This window comes from Pan paniscus, chromosome 1 (assembly GCF_029289425.2).
Source record: "Pan paniscus chromosome 1, NHGRI_mPanPan1-v2.0_pri, whole genome shotgun sequence".
Taxonomy (NCBI): Eukaryota; Metazoa; Chordata; class Mammalia; order Primates; family Hominidae; genus Pan; species Pan paniscus.
The window spans coordinates 24,845,577-24,858,011 of NC_073249.2; the positions used below are offsets into that span (position 1 = coordinate 24,845,577).

General features: G+C 45.4%; 1 protein-coding gene across 5 annotated transcripts in view; it reads right to left on the reverse strand.

Moving 5' to 3' along the window:
• CNIH3 (cornichon family AMPA receptor auxiliary protein 3) overlaps positions 1-12,435 on the reverse strand; it is a 343,860-nt gene that overhangs the window by 96,646 nt on the left and 234,779 nt on the right. The gene's annotated exons all lie outside the window — the stretch shown is intronic.

A 12,435-nucleotide genomic window follows, 5' to 3' on the forward strand; every position in this document is an offset into this window, starting at 1 on the left:
GAAGAGGCTGTAGATGGCATGAGATTGGCCAGCAGCTGGTCACTGTCGAAGCTGGCAATAAGCACATGGGGTTGATTATATTCTTCTGTCTACTGTGTACACTTAAAATTGTCCCCAGTAAGTTTTTTTAAGTATCTGTGCCCTACAAAGATGTAAAGAAAGTCTACTGTGCTGAGGGCAGGTTTGGATTTAGATAAAAGCACAAAAAATTTAAAACTTCAAACCACGACTTTTAGCCCCTTTCCTTCCAGGAAGAGCTATTTATTTTTTATTTGTGCTTGGAAATGAAAGGTGATTGGAAGTGAAACAGACAGAAGTCAGGTGAGAAGGAAAAGAGAAAAACAAGGCAGTAGAGTTGACAGTAATAGAAATAACCAAATGTCTACATGTCCACAAGCCTGGACGGTCAGCTCCTGGGCAGTCAGCACTTCAAAGCACAGTCCTTTGGACTTCAGTCCTACAGTTCATTTTGGATGAAGACTCAGAACTCCCCAGAGAACAACACTTTCCCGATAGCCCTGGAGGAAAGAATGCTGGAGAGGACCTTTTCCAGTCACAGAATGAGGCATGGCCCTCCACAGAAGGACCTAACTGACAGGTGAAGGTTCACAAGCCCACATCCTCACCACAGCTACCTTGTCTGCAACAGAAGGAATAAATAATAGAACAAGGTGGGATTTGGCCAGGGGAGTGTCCTTTCTTAGGGTGTGGAAGCCTTGGGTGCTCCCAGTAAAGTCTCTGCTTTTGAAAATAAACAGACATGACCGCCTGTAATCCCAGCACTTTCAGAGGCCGAGGCGGTTGGATCACCTGAAGTCAGGAATTCTAGACCAGCCTGGCCAACATGGTGAAATCCCGTCTCTACTAAAAATACAAAAATTAGCTGGGTGTAGTGGCATGCACCTGTAATCTCAGCTATCTAGGAGGCTGAGGCAGGAGAAAAAAAGGAAAATAAAATAAACAGACATAACCAATTCCCCAGGAAGGCACATCCCAGGGGTCCCTGAACATTTGGTAGAATTGCTGAAGCAAGGAAGCCAGCTTCCCACCCCCAAATGTCCCCAATCCAGCAACATGGGGCTGAGAGTAAGCATTAAGTGAGAGAAAACAACTTCCCTCTACAAAGCAAGTAGAATTTTAAAGCAGTCATATGTCATCCTGATTTCAATCCTCCTACAGAATTTGAAGAAAATTCCAGTATAACTTGTATTAAACCAACACATTTCTATATCATCCCTTGCCAGATAATTATCCAGCCTGTACTTAAACGCTTCAGTAACAAGAAACTCACCACTTACTGAAGATGCTCATTCCATTTCTGGCTACCTCTAATTAATCATTGCTTTCCTTATTAAACTATAATATATGACTCCCTGAAGCTTCCACCCACAGCCTAAGCCAGGGTAAGCAAACTACAGCCTGAAGGCCAAATCCAGCCTGCTACCCATTTTTGTTCAACCCGTGAGCTAAGAATGTTTTGGTTTGTTTTTTAGTTTTTGTTTTTGTTTTTGTTTTGAGACAGAGTCTCACTCTGTCAGCCAGGCTGGAATGCAGTGGTGAGATCTTGGCTCACTGCAACCTCCATCTCCCGGGCTCAAGCAATTCTCCTGCCTCAGCTTCTCGAGTAGCTAGGATTACAGGCGTGTGCCACCATGTACAAAAAAAAATACAAATACAAAAAAAAAATTTTTTATATTTTTAGTGGAGATGGGGTTTCATGTTTTTAACATTTTTTTAAATACTTGAAATAAACCAAAAAGGAGAATATTTTGTGGCATGTGAAGCTTATATTAAAGTTCAAATTTCAGTATCCATAAAGGTTTATTGGAATATAGTAGCATTCATTCTTTTATCGATACTGCTTTTGCACAACGGCAGGGTTGAGTAGTAGTTACAGGCTGTAAGGCTCACAAAACCCAAAATATTTACTATTTTGCCTTTTATAGAAAAAAATCTGCTGACCCCAGCCTATTCTTTCATTTGCCCTCTAGAGCTATCCTCTCCACTACGGTAGCCTCTAGCCACACGCAGCTATTAAAGCTTAAACTTTTAATTAATTAAAATTAAATTAAAAATTCAGTTCATAGATATATTTAAGTTGTTCAACAACCTTATCTATCTAGTAGCTATTACACAGCACAGATATAAAACATCCCCATCACCACAGAAAGTGCTATCAGACAGCACTGCATTAGAAGCACATAGCATGGGTCAAATCCCTCCTCCACAAAGAACCCCTTTAAGTACTGTCAGCTCCAGGGACCCCAGCAAATCTTTCCTCTTCAAGCTAAATCTCTCCAACCATTGTTTACATAAACTGGCGCTAAGCTGCCTCATCATCCTGATTGTCCGCCACGGATGTTTCAGGTTGTAAATGTCCATTCTAAAGTGTGTAAAGTACTGTCAGTACTAAACACTTGATTCAAGGTGAGGGTGGCTGGCACAGACAGTAGAGATGTCACTCACCTCCTCTGTTCTATAGTCTATGCTTCTTTTAATCCAATCTGATTGCATTAGCTTTTTTGTGGCCATATCACATTCCTGGCTTTATAGTGAATTCGAATTAACTAAAAGCCCTAGGTCTTTTCATGTGCTTCAGTTAAACTCAGTCCACCTCATTCTGCACAAGCATTGCTGGATTTGGAGGCCTAAGAGCAGGAACTAATATTTATCCTGGTTAATTCCTCCCTATTCAATATGGTCTACTGGTCCAATCTTTTGAGACATGACCTATCTCCCAACTATTATATAAATCCTAATAAACACAGTATCATCAATACCCACATCCACATTTACCCTGATATAAATGTAGACCAAGCAGGACCAAGGCCAGAGCTCTGAGCTCACCATTCCTAGCTCCTGTAAGGCTGACATCGGTTTTCCTGGCACCTATTATCTATACAGTTATAAAGACGGTTTACTATATTTTGATACAGTCACTGAAAGCAAGTATCTGGACAGCTGCAGAACTCCACAACTGTTAGTGCCCCACATATAGGCCCCCCACAAAGAGACTGGGCACCCATGGAGGAAAGGGAGCCAAGCCCCCACATTGTGGACAATCCCCAACCCCAGTCCTGCTCTAGGGCCTGTGTCTCTGCCTGAGTGCAGGGAGGTGGGTCTAGACTGAATAGAGCAAAAGTAGCTGGAGCTTGAAGCAGCAGAGAGGAGCCAAAGGGGATCTGGGGCTGTTCAGCCAGGCTGAGAGCCAGCGACCCCTCCCTTGGCCCACCTCAGCACCTCACCTAGAGGATGGCGCAGAGGAAAGAGGCCTGAAGTGTGGCTTATGCCTTTGAGTTCCATGAGATAAGAGGTCCTTCACATCATCATCACAATGATGTGATGGCAGTGCACCCATGAGGACAAAGGCTTTCAGCGTCCCTACACCCAGTGGCTACTCGCTAATGTATCCATCCATTCACCTAACATTCAGCCAGCATCCTTTATACACAGGCAATGGGCTAACCACTGGAGACCAAAAATCAACAAGATCGGTGCCTGTCCTCACCAACTTCCTAGTCTAGAGGGGAAGACCCCCATGTAGACAGGCCACTGTGCTACAGTGTGATGAGGGCTATCAAGATGATTGTAATAACAGCTCTCATGTATTGTCTGCTCACCATGTCAGCTGCCGGGCTATATGCTGCACATGCTTTTTATCATTTAATCCTCTGACCACCCAAAGGATTAAATGGAACCAATAATAGTACCTACCTCACTATTACTGGTCCCATTTCAGAGAAGAAGAAACTGAGGCCCAACGTAGTTAAGTTACTTGCCCACGATTACTCTTTGGTGCCAGGATCCAAACCAAGGCCTGCCTAACACTAAAACCTGAGTGTTACCATTACGTTATTCTGCCTCCAAGGACATACAGAGAAAAGTAAATAAGGGGTCAGAAAACATTCAGAAGAATGAACAGCTGTCCCCATGGAAACAAAGCAAAGCTTCCCCGAGGACGCAGGGGTTAGGCTACCCCCCACTTAGCACTAATTCATAAATAGATTCCCAGTCTCAGCCTCCTGACCTGTCTGAGGATAGAAGCCACGGGCCCCACAGTGTAGTATCATCCTTTGCATGTGGCAGACTTCTATCTAGAGCTAAGCCTTAGCATCAGCAATGGACTGACTGCGAGTGTGATAAACACAACGATGTAAGGATGGGCAGATGAACGGCCAGATAGTTTAATTCAGCTGAATGCACAGACCAGCCTCTGTGTGTGTCCTACAATGCTCCATTGCACCTTTCAGACCTGCAACTGACAGTACAGGTTTAACTGCTGAACTTTAGGTGAACTTTAACTGCTAAACCAACGACAAGATCATTTCATATCTCACCCCTGTTTTAAAAATCATTTTTACATTTAATGCAGTAAAACTCACTCTTTTTGGTGAAAAGTTCTGTGAATTTTGACAAATGCAGTCATGTGATCACCTCCAAAATCAAGACACAGAACAGTTCTATCACCCCAAAATTCCCTCCTGCAACACCCCCCCCGCCATGTCTCACCCCGTCCCCTGCCCAGCAACCACTAATCTGTTCTCCATCCCTCTAGTTTTGCCTTCTACAGAAAGTCACATAAATGGAATCATGCAGTATGTAGGCTTCTGAGTCTGCTTTCTTTTATAAGCATATGTAAATACACGATGTGTTTAAGTTTAAGCCACACTGTTGCCTATATCAATGGTTTGTTCCTTTTTACTGCCAAGTAGTATTCCATTGTACAAACGAAGTACGGTTTATTTATCTACCTGTTAAAGGATATTTGGGTTGTTTCCAGATTTGGACAATTATGAATAAAGCTGCTATAAACATCTACACAAGGCCTTTTATCTAAACATAAGTTTTCAATTTCCTTGGAGAAATAGGAGGGGGATTGCTGGTCCATGTGGTAAGTGTAGATTTAATTTATAAGAAACTGACAAAACTGTTTTCCAAAGTGGCTGCACTATTTTGCATTCCCACAAGCAACATGAGTGTTCCCATGACTCCACACCCTAGCCAGAACTAAGTCCTGTCAGTTTAGTTTTGGGGGGTTTTTTGCCTAGTTTTGGTTTTTTAGTCATTTCAGTAGGTGTGTCGAGGTATCATTACAACTGTAATTTGCATTCCTCCAGTGACTAACGATGCTGAGCACTTTTCATGGGCTTAGCTGTCATCTGTACATCTTTTTTGATGAAATGTGTGTCCAAATCATTTTCTCTTTTAAAACAAAATTAGCTGGTTTTTTTGTTACTGATGATCTTTGAGAGTTCTTTATAAATTTTGGATACAAGTCCCTTGTCAAATATGTAATTTGCAAATATTGTCTTCTATGCTGTGGCTTGTCATTTCACTTTTGACAGTATGCTTCTCAGAGCAAAAATTTTTCATTTTAACTAGTTTATCCCATTTATCAGTTTTTCTTTTATGGGTCATATTTTGGTATTCAACCCATGAACGCTTTTGAATCTAAGAACTTCTAAGATCACAGAGGTTTTCACTTACATATTTTTCTAAAACTTGAGTTTTCTCTTTAGGAAGGTTTAAACTACAAATTCAATTTATTTAATAGATTTAGGACTATTCCAGTTATCTATTTCCTATGACATGAGCTTTGGCAGTTTGTGATTTCAAGGAATTGGCCCATTTCATCGAAGTTGTCAAATCTGCAGATTTATATTCGGAGCCACCCCTATTTTTGTATTTCACCCTCCCTCATCAGGCATCTCCCCTGCTTTTTTTCTCACCAGACTTTTGAGATGGAGGTTTAAGTGATCACAGAAAATGTAAGAAAAGTTGGCAGCAAAGCAGTGGAAACAAAGCAAGAGCTATTGTTCTTCCCCAAGCGGCATAACTGAGGTCCTTGAAAGCCAGATTGCCTCTACGCTGCCTGGGGCCCGGCCCTGCCTGAAAAAGTGGGACAAGGGTGAGGCTCTGGGGTAGAAAATTGGAGGTCTTGCAGGAGATGCAGCACCAGAGGGAGAGAGAAGGATCAAGGTATATCAGTAAGATAATGCAATATACATGGGCAAACATCAGAACTTAGTGGAGTACTAGCCTGGATGGAGGCTTCAGGAGAGGCAGAGCCAGAGGAAGCCACCGAGAAGTCCAGAAAGGAGGGCAGCTACAAACAGAGAACACGCTAGAAGTTAAGCTGTTTCTATGAACACTGAACCCTACCCCTACCCCCCACTAGGCTTAGGCAAGTTCAGCCCAAAAGGTGCTGCCCCAACCCTCTAGCCTATTGCCCCTCCCTGTTCCCCCAACCACAGGACCATGAAGCAACTATCCATGGAAGCTCACTGCGCGGAGCCTCACCAAGAACTACAGCAAGGTCAGTCCTGCTGGGGCCTGCCCTAAGTCTAGACTGCCTGGATTCCATCCAGCCTCAACACCAGCAGGGAAGCAGGGTGGACCCACCTCAAGAGGTGGGAAACTATAGAAACACTCTATAAAGCATCTCATGCTTCTGTCTTTGGGTCCACAGAATTTATAATTAGGAGATTAAAAGTTATCTCACTTGTCTGAAATCATTATTTTGCTAAAAATAACCATGCTGTACTATAGCAAAAAAAAAAAAAAAAAACCTTCCTGGAAGATGAAGAAACGATTGAAATGTCAATGTGCATTAGCTAATGAGTCCCCAGGGCTGCCCCATCAGAGAGCTTAGCATTAGGAGAGGCTGGTTTTCTCTGGGACCTTCTCTTCCCTGCATTTGCTCCTCTTATTTCTGAAGGCTCTTAAATGGTTGAGACCTCACTACCTTGCATGTGTACTGCACTATCTTATTGACATAACTTGATCTGCATAAGAACTCTTGTGAACTGGATCGGAATCTCCCCCTAGCATACAGTTCAGGAGACCAAGACCCAGTCACAGTGTTTGAATGATGTACTTTACCTTGCATGATGAATGAGGGACAACCCACACTGGACCCAGGTCTCTGAGTCTTTGACTGGTTAGTGCTCCATCCAGCACGCTGTGCTGCCCCTCTGTGACTTGAACGGGTAAAAAGAAAATGTTGGGTTACTGAAGAGGCCAAAAAAAAATACTGACTAGATACCCACGATGTACCTGGCACCATTTTTGGTTCTCTAGGACAGGAGTGAGAAAGAAGAGAAGGTCCCTGTCATCACAGAAGTTATAATCAAGGGTAAGGGCAGAAGAGATAATTAACAAATAGATAAGAAAAGCATCAGAAAATGGCAGACTGTGTGAAGAAAATAAAACAGCTGATAGGAAGAAACAGAATTGGGAGTAGAGAGGGAAGTGATCAAGGAAGGCTCTCTGACGAGGTATCTTTTAAGCTGAGAGGACTGAATGTCCAGGAGCCAGACATGGAAAGGTCTGGGATGAAATTTCCAGAAACGGAAATTATGCTGCAGATGCCAGAAGCAGGAAATAAGCTTGGCAGGTGTGAGGCATGGAAAGGCCTGCACAGGGGAAGCCAGAGAGTGAGACAGACAGCAGGGGGAGGGGAGGTCGAGGCTCAGGGCTGGCCAGGATCCCAACTGTGCGGGATTCATCCAACTGCAGCTCCCCAAAATAGACAGTGTGGCATGAAGCCATTTAGCCCATCTATTCCATTGGTGATGCAGCCCTTACGTGACTTGCAGGACGGTGTTTGCTGCTTGTGGTCTCTCACTCTAACAAAAGGAGTTGCATGGACATGACCAAGGGGGCCACTGCTGATACAGGTTGATCAGTGTGAAACCAGTGTCAGTTGTGCAGACTGAGGAACAGGTGCTGGGCTGACAGTTTTCAAGTCCGTTCTGAGCAGTAGCAAATTCACCCAAATGAAAACTCAATGTTCAGGGGCAATATTTAAAGAGATCATGAATCCTAGCAAGTCATACCCAGGGACTTGGAGGACAGATTTGGGTTAACCCCTCTCAGAGAGCATTTGGGCACTGGGAAAAGCTGCGCAGTTTTCTAATGAGTGGGCACATGCCCCAAATCTCCCAGAAACTCTGACTACAGGTCCAATTTTGAATAGGGACAGCTCCCTCACCCAGTTCTGTGCTCATACTCCTATTTGCATTAGGGCCACTTTGAATGGACCTTTCTCTCTTGATTTCTCCATGTTGTGTGTTGAATAGTGACCCCCAAAATTCACATCTACCTGGAACCTCAGAATGTGACCTTATTTAGAAATAGGGTCTTTGCAGGTGTAATTAGAAAAGATGGGGCCATCTTTATGAGATAGAAAAAAAGCCACACAGTGAAGGCCATGTGAAGACAGAGGCTGCAATTCGAGGGACACAGCTATCAGCCGAGGAACATCAAGGGCTGCCAGGAGCCACCATTAGCTGGGAAGAGGTGAGGAAGGATTCTTCCTTAGAGCATTTGGAGGCAACATGGCCCATCTGTCTTCAGACTTCTAGCCTTCAGAACTTTGAGAGAATAAATTCCTATTGTTTTAAGCCACCCACCTGGTGGTAATTTGTTAAGGCTGCCCTAAGGAACAAATACACTCCATTTGCAAAATACCTGAAACTACTGCTGCTGTCATCTAAGATCTGGAAGGAATGGCTTTTGGTGCTACCTGAGAATGTTAGCATGAAAGATGCAAACGAGCATTTCTGACCCAAAATATACACCTCCCCAGGGAAGCAGGCTTTTATACTCACCCCAAACCTTCCAGTAAGTCCCCCAAACCCACGCTCAGAATACAATTCTAATTTAGAGAGAATTCTGCTTTTTACTTCCTCTGTCTTGTCCCCAAAAGAGCAATGTCTTCAAACCACAGCCCAAGTTTTAGGGACCCTTTCTAAGGTCCTGTTAAAGCACAAAGAGCTCCACTGGAGAGGAAAAAAATGAGAGATAAGAGTGATTTTATTGGTTATAACATACATCTTATATCTAGTCCTAGTTTTATGCCTGAAACTAGTACAGCCTTGAGTCCTAAAGTCTCTCTGTACACTGATTCTAAACTGCTACATGCAAGTGTTTGCTTAGTCATCTCTGAGCCTCCAAGAAGCAAGTGGCACTGGCTCCAAACTCAAAAGCCTCTTGGGGACTCTACATGGGTACCACCCACCTGTTCAAGTCCTTGCTCAGCTCCCATCACCAAGTGGTCTAGAAAAAGACTCAGGGTCTCTCAACCCACTCCCTTTTCTAAAAAGTACAATGCCAGACGTCATGGAGTAGCTGAAGCTTTCCAAAGGGTTTTCACATGTTTTATTTGATTTTGTGTTCACTGTATATAATATCCGAAATGATGTGACACCCACTTTGCAAATGGAGAATCAAGAAGAATGAGAGGTCGTTAGCAATGTCCAGGGCTACCTGGTTGAAGAGGGCAGTCCTGGGGCCAGTCCTCACCTTCCCCATTTCTCTTCCTTGTGCTTCCTCCATTGGGCCATGCAGTCTCACCCTCTTCTGTAAGGGGGAGTGAGGAACCTTTATTAATGCATCCATCCACACAGGGTGCCATGCAGGGCAGGACACAGCAGGCTTAGCACCAGAGTCCTGCCTTTTAAGGGCTCCCAATCAAATGAATGGTCTGCTTATGCCCGTATGACCAAGAGTCTAGGAGAGGAAGTTGAACTTCCAACCAGCACAGAGCCTCTGGTTGGAGAGGCTCAGAGTCTTGCCCTAACTCCACCCCATTTCATCTCTGTATTGGTCAGGGTTCCCTAGAGAAACAGAACCAACAGGATGTGTGTAGATATATGCACAGAAAAAGATCTGTTTTAAGGAATTGGCTTATGCAATGATGGAGGCTGAGAAGTCCCAATTCTGCAGAGTCAGCCAGCAGGCTGGAAACCTAGGAAGGAGCCAGTGCCGTGGTTCAAGTCCAAAGGCCATCTGCTGACAGAATTCCCTCTTGCTCAGAGGAAGTTGGTCTTTTGTTCTATCTGGACCTTCAGCTGATTGGATGAGGCCCACCTATGTTAGGGAGGGCAATCTGCTTTACCAATTTAAATATTAATCTCATCCAAAAACAACCTCACAGAAACATCCAGAATAACGTTTGGCCACATATCTAGACATCATAGCCAAGTCACACTGACATGCAAAGTTAACCACCACAAACCCCCAATACTAGGGACTGTCACAGGCTCCAGGCTGGGCCCTGACCAGTGGGGCTTGGTGGGAAAATGGCAGAGTGATGACCAATGGGTCCTTTTCATGTGTGAGAAGCCATCATGAGTCATGGCATCCCACATCTTGGCACACACTCATCTTAGGAAGGAAGCTGCCTTACAATAAGTTGGGAAAAGTGTGTGACCCAGCCTCCTCCATTTAGGGATGAGGAGCCTCAGAACCAGAGAAGAAGAGGACCTGTCCTGGCACTCTCACCCTCAGAGCCTGCACAGGGTAGCTTATCATTGTCTCAAGAGCAGTGTCCACCCTCATCATGAGTGGGGACCGTCTGTGCTGTGGGCTACCCATAACAGGCTCCACAAAAGAATGGGGCTGGGCAAATTCCAAAGCTGAGCCTTAAGGATAAAGAGCCCCTTAGACTCTGTAGGAGGAGAGCCGCTGGTCAGGAAAATGAGACCCAGCCCTTCTGCCACCACGCCCTCCACACCTGAGCAGCAGCCCCGAGTGACCAGATCTTCCCATGCCACCATCTTCTAAGTCCTTGCATAGCTACATCCCTTCCTCACACCATCACAAAATGGACCACCCCGGCTCCATGCCTCTCTCTCCCTAACAGGTGCTGCCTCTTTAGAGTGAAGAGTCCTGGATCTGAAGGAGGTCTCACTTGCATCCTGACCCTGCCAGTTCCCAGCTCTGTGACCTGGAGCTTGTCACTTCACTCCTCCAGGTCATGGCTTCCTTATCCATAAAATGAGAATAATCTCTACCTCAACTGGTTGCTATGAATGCAAAATGGGGTGATACAGACTATAGCACCAGGATAGAGAGAAATGAAGACTGTTGGGTGTGGGGGTTGGGGGAATGCCATTGTGTAAAAGGCACAACAGTGTCATTGTTACACATACCACGCGAGTCGGCATGTCTCAGTTCAAATCCAAATTCTACCTCATTTGTTTGTGTGACTATGGGCAAGGTGCTTAACCCCCTCCAAGCCTCGGTGTCCTCAAGTATAAAGAGGAGACAGTAGTGGTTCCTACTTCATATTGATACTTTGAGGATTAAATGAAATAATGTACAACAAGCACTGGGCACAATGCCTAGCACATAAAGTTAAAACATTATCACTTTTATTTCCATAATTATTACCATGCAGTGTTCAGGCCCCACCCTCTGGTCTCACGGCTCTCCTCCCCTTTCTGGCCTTGAGCATGATCATTAGCAACACACCCTCTGAATCAGGAGAATCCAGTCACTGCAGGGGAAAGCTGGGGTAGAGGGTGTAGGTAAAAGCCATGGCAGAGCCCCTCTGAGGACTCAGGTGGATGATAAAGCCAGCATGGCCCATCCTGTTACAGGTGGAAACATGAACTTAGAGTTGCCAGGACGGAAGCTGGAGACCAGCAGGTGAGCTGAGGAGGGAGGCATCAGCTGCCCCTGGAAGAGTCCCTAGACCTGAATGATGAGTACAAATTGGGAAACACAGGACACTTTGGCTTATTTGCCATCGTGTGCCAGAATCTGCAGACACAGCTGGTTCTGACATAGCTTCCCTGGTTCCCATCTAGTTAACAGGAAACAAAGACACCCCAGAGCTGTGCAACTCTGGGACTAAAGCCAAATGAGCAGGACACCAGGCAGACCTAGCCCCAGCTGACTTGCTTCAGGTGACAGCACAGCCGTCCTCAACTCCAGCCAGCAGCCATCTGGGTCAGGGTGAAATCCAGAGAGAAGAAGGGAATGAGAAGGCCCTTTTCTGCTAACTTGTCATAGGCATAGGCCAGGCAGCCACTCTGAATAGCTCAAGCAGTGAGGGAGGGGTTGGGAAGAAGTGGGGGCAGCCTGCAGTGTGCTGGGATCTTCCCTGGGGCAGTCAGGCTAGAATCCCCCCGCTCCACCAGCCCCCTAACTCAGCCAGCCCACCAGCACTACATCTGGCCCTGCGCATGAAGCACACTGGGGCCACAGAGCCTACCCCAGGTAATCACCCCCAGCCCCAGGTTCCCCCTCCTCTCACTAAACTTGTGCGTCCTCTGGCATCCTTGGTTCTCAAACATAAGAATGCAGGAGAAATTTCTGGCTCAAATGTTTGGTGACCTTCCACACATCCTTTTGGGATCCTTGTTTTCAGCCTCCCTCCTTCTTCTGGTCCAGTGTCCTCTACTCCTTGGATACTTCTCTGACACCTAGGCCTCAAGGGTCCATGGCCAGCCTAGCCCAGCTTTGGGGGAGCATGCACCCAAGTGTGGATGTGCATCAGAAAGGCTCCCCAAAGTATCTTCCAAGAAGATCCATCATTACTCATTCCTAAAAATACTTACTAAGCATCTACCATTTGCCAGGCACTGTGGTAGCAGCTGGAGATACAACAAAAAGCAAGGCAGACAGGAGCTGGCCTCTACCAGC